Below are 5,000 nucleotides of genomic sequence, written 5' to 3'. Positions count from 1 at the left end.
CAGACAAAACCACCAAAACAAAGCTTTTAAAACCATAATTGAACTATAACTAAAAAACATTGGCAATACGTGGCCATGGAACATCAATCAGTGGGCTATAATAAAACTAATTTGGGGAATGGAACTTGAAGAGTATCGTCGTAGAATGTGCTCGTGGCTGACACTCATAATACTTGCTAATCCTCAACCATCCACCAAATAAGAAGAACTGAAAGAAAATCAAATCGGATACCAAATCCGAAAACAGCTCCTATTTTTGAAATGGGAAAAACTGCAAACTGTAAAAGATACTAAAATTGCAAAACCGATCGTCTCCCTCTTTGATATTAAGCAATACAAAACACTGGAGGGCATGTATACATCGTCAGTGGAGGTTACAAATAAGTCACTGAATAATTCGTGAGGTTTTCTCAAAAACAAAACAAAGAAACACCCATTCATGCCACTAGAGAATCCAAGGAGAGTTATTGTTATTTAATTTACGTAAACGATGTCTAATTTCTCTGTCAAGATCGGCTGATTCCGCGATTCGGACTTCGGCAACTCTAAGTTCTATTCGGCTCTTTTTGGTTTCACGACTTGTTGCTTCCGTTGCTGCTTTCAAACATTTTCGTGTCGGTGGAAGTGGAACGATGCATTTTTGGAGAATGTTCGGGACTGTAAATCCCGTAGGAAGTACAACTACAATGTCCTCTTTCAGACAAACCATTCTTCGGATGAATAAAGGGGGTAGTTTCTAAAGAAACTGTGGTGCTGCGTTGGTGGGGAAGTAGTACACAGAAATTTGGTTTTATCAACGGAGTTGATAATGTAAATTGGCCACCGTACAGAGATTCTAAAAGCTGACGTTTCGAGCGTTAGCCCTTCGTCAGAGCGAATCGAGCAATTGTGGGTTACGTGTAGTTTCTATAGTAGAGTAGGAGCTACGCTATTGGTGGTAACATGACAACGTGAAAATAGGAATATATTAGTTAAATGAAAAGCGTTTGTTAATACCGTAAGGATTATGAAGAGTGCCGATTTGAATTTTTGTTCCAGATTCTTGCGGCTTTCCATCGTACCTAGATGTAGGGAAAGGCCGCAGAAAGCCATGTGTTTTTTGGAGTGGTTAGAGAGATTAAAATGACGAGTGACTGGCTTAGATGCATCCTTGTCATTCTTCTCAACATCGCGAAGGTGCTCGCGGAATCGTTCACCTAGCCGTCTGCCTGTCTCGCCAATGTATAATTGATTGCATAACGTACAGGTTATGCAATAAATGACATTTGCGGCGGTACATGTGAAACGATCGGTGATCTTAAAAGATCGCTTAGGTCCCGATATCTTGCTAGTTAACAATGAAAAGACAAGTTTTGCATCATGAGCGGGCACATTTGAGTTCAGGTTTGGGGCCGATGTTCTGATTAAAAAATCGGTGTTCAACATATCCTACAAAAAGATTGGAATAGCTAGGTGCATTCTCTCTGCTCTTCCTTTTATGAATTTTGAAAAAAAATCTGAAGTCGAGATCCTAAGCATCATTCCTGTTCAAATCCTTCTCTAGCTCGGCGGCCATAATATGATCAGATGCTAGCTAATTTTACTAAGGTATGATTTGCAGATAATGTCATTAGAAGATAGAACTCATCTATTGCTACCCTCTATTTTAGAGTTTTTTTTTTTAAAGACTGAGGGCATGTCTCTAAGTCTAGAAATCCATAGCTAAAAGGTTCAAGAACCTCTAAAATCAGTACGCGATGTAGAATGCTAGAACGGAAGAGGGCTTCTAAAATTTCTAAACTTTCTAAAGTTCTAGAATATCTACGGTCCATGTTTGCGAGTCTAAAATTTCTAAAGCTCTAGAATATGTAAGGTCTTTGAGGGGTTCTAAAATCTCTAAAATCTCTAAAGTTCTAGAATATCAAACGATCCCTTTGGGGCTTCTAAAATCTCTAAAAGTTCTAAAGTTCTAGAATATCTATGGTCCATGTTGCGAGTCTCTTGGGGGTTCTAAAATCTCTAAAGTTCTAGAATATCCAACGAACTCTTTGCGGCTTCTAAAATCGCTAAAAGTTCTAAAGTTCTAAAATCAAATGATCTCTTCAAATTGGCGCGTTTTGGCCACCTGAATAATTTGTTTTGTACGTTGTTGAAAACAAAAACTGAACAGAGTTTGAGTTATTATTGACGGGGATAGCGTTGGAGGTGTTATATTTTCATTACGCTGACCCCCCACCTTCTTCTGCATCACGAATACAGGGTAGCTCGGCTCTGCCACGAGGTATTCATTTATTCTGTAGATCACCGCTGGTGATATTATTATCCTGTTTTCTGGTCTTTGGTCTATTCGTCGAAGTGATAGTTCTATGCCAACTCCTAGCACATCCTTGCCACGTTTGCTCAACTTGTTTTCCGCATGCGCCGTATTTGCTTTATACAAATAAAAGAGCACGGTCGGAGTTCCTCGGTGATATTCTTAAATATTTCATACCAGAGCAGGCGCTAGTGCTGTTCCCACCGCTCTTATTTTGTGTCATCCCTTTGTGAAAAGGCTTCAACGCGATTTGCGAGAGGGTTTTGATCCTCAAGCCAGTCGCGATTTTAAGCTTCTGGGCACAGCATCGGTTTATTTATTTGCATGGGGTTGGCGGTCGAACGGTTCAGGCTTTAATGGAGAAAGACCTCCACGTGGTCAGGGATCTCGCTCCGGATATTGTTGTCTTGGAGATAGGTACCAACGACCTTTCGCATGCTCCTCCTGATGTGGTTGGTTCTGCCATTGTTGATGTTCAACGATTCTTCCGTTCGTATATTATGATCGGAGTTTGTCTTGTGATCCCACGTTGCATTTCATTTCCACGTACCACAATTTTTCTTCAGCAAGCTACAGGTTTAGGCCAGTACGTTAGAGTTGTTCTGCAACATTACCCTAATATTTTTTGTTGGTCTCATGAGAAGTTCGATAGCTGCTTTAAGGATCTCTTTAAGCCAGATGGTGTTCATGTGAACCCCTTTGGGGGGTGGGGGGGGGGGGGGGGGGGGGCACCTTGCTCTGGTTCATGGTGCTTTGGCGTTCTGTGCCATCACCTTTAAAAGGCGGAATCGTTTTGTCCAAATCCTTAGATTGTGCATGTTACTTAATTCTACATTGTCATTTTAAAACGGCTTTGGTGTTGTATTGAGTGACTGCTCCAAAACACGTGCTGGCAAATTACAAAAGTTACAAAATAGAGCAGCACGGATTATTACTAGGGCTGATTACTCTATTCGATCATCAGCAGTGCTAAATTCTCTGGAGTGGTCTAACTTAGAAGAAAGAGAGAAAAGGCACTTGTTAATTACGATATTTAAAGCATTCAATAATAAGTGTCCGATGTATCTTCAGGAGCATTTTCATAGAACCTCTGAAGTTCACAAATATACTGGTTGAGGGGTTCGAACTATGACCTCCAATTACCGGTCCCTAAAACGAGTTTTCTTAATCGTTCTTTCTCTTATCGAGGTGCAATGGCTTGGAACCAACTGTCAAATCAAATACGTGAGATAAGGGATCTTGCAAGCTTTAAACGTGCGATATCCTAGGACACATTTTACATTGCTAAGGCACATTTTTGCATGGCTTGTTTCGTATTTTTATGTAGTAAATTTTGATTGTCACTAATTATTACTATTGTTTAAATTTCCTCGACATTTTATCGTTAAGTTATACCTAGTTTATTTTAACATTTGTATCTTGTAATTCTTATAATTTTTTAGCATTTATATCTTTTAATTCTTACACGGCATGTCTGAAAACCAGCTTACTGAGCCATTTACCGTGTTTTAAATAAAGTTGATTGATTGATTGATTTGGTTATTTACCCTCAGCCATTTTACTCCAGACCACTCGTTGCTGTTGTGTCTAGTAGCGCCCTGTAAACAAGCACGAGAAATTAATGCAGCCCAAAAATTTATCATCTCCCTTGGGAGGACATAAGGGGGGAAATACATATATATTTTAGTTGTTGTCACAACGTGGTAAGAATCCGTTGTTTGGTTTCTTCAAGATCTGCCTGATCAGGGACGGACATGTGTTGTTTTTGAAATTTCGAATACAAAATTTTTTGAGTTCGATCAAGATATTGTTCCATCTTGTTATTAACTATTTTGAACTCATTATCCATCATCCATGACGTCCTTATGAGACAATGGAAGTGCGCGAATTAATTGAGTCACGTTTAGCAATAGTCTAAAAATCGATTATTTCAGAGCTCCGTGTCTTTCCGCTGACCAAAAGACATGTGGGCTCTGGGGACGAGATTGAGCAATAATCCAATTTCGATTAAAGGAAAGTTCGGCATAGAAAACGTTTCTCTGAATCGAAAGCTCTTAATCTCTATTGTCACTCTTGACCACTCATTTCGGCTAAATGTGTTTAACAATAACGCTTCAAATATAGGCAATTTCAAATTGAATTCCGCCATTTTCTCTTTGTTTATGGAAACGACTATGACGTAGCAATAGTCAAGGATTTCTCCGGATGTCTAGATGTTCTAGATGTAAACAAGGAAAACACAGGCAAGGTCAGCGATACCTTGTAGGCTTGAATCTTAATTGTATTGATATTGGCTTTACTATCAGAGCAGATTTGCCTGGTGGTCGTTAAACATGGTTTTATATGTGAGTTTTGCAGGTGTTTTATAAAGCGAAAGGGAGTTTGTAATGACGTGCTATCCCGCGCTCATTGCTTTGAAATAAACGCCTGGAAATCAAGTTTAATCTGTCCACCGTGGCTTTCTACGAGACCCATGTTGCAACTTCAAAACAAACGATCGATTTACATATTTCCATCGAATGGTAAGAGTAAATCGTTTTAATAATTTCTATAAAGCCAACAAAATTTAACTACATTTCAAGTTAATTTTACTTTACTGCCTGGAAATCACAAAACAATGAAAGTCGTCTATATATTGCTTGACTGAGTTTTCTCGCTCCAATATAATCTTATGATATTTTGGACTGGTTGACTGAGATTTCAGTAT

The 5,000-nt window shown here is 39.1% G+C and overlaps 1 protein-coding gene across 2 annotated transcripts in view; it reads left to right on the top strand.

Annotated features, from left to right (window-relative positions):
- LOC138013239 (uncharacterized) overlaps nt 1-5,000 on the top strand; it is a 50,915-nt gene that overhangs the window by 2,254 nt on the left and 43,661 nt on the right. The window lies entirely within an intron of this gene.

The sequence above is a fragment of the Montipora foliosa genome, chromosome 8 (assembly GCF_036669935.1).
Source record: "Montipora foliosa isolate CH-2021 chromosome 8, ASM3666993v2, whole genome shotgun sequence".
Taxonomy (NCBI): Eukaryota; Metazoa; Cnidaria; class Anthozoa; order Scleractinia; family Acroporidae; genus Montipora; species Montipora foliosa.
The sequence above is the reverse complement of the archived record's forward strand: the minus strand, read 5'-3'. Positions and strand labels throughout refer to the sequence as shown.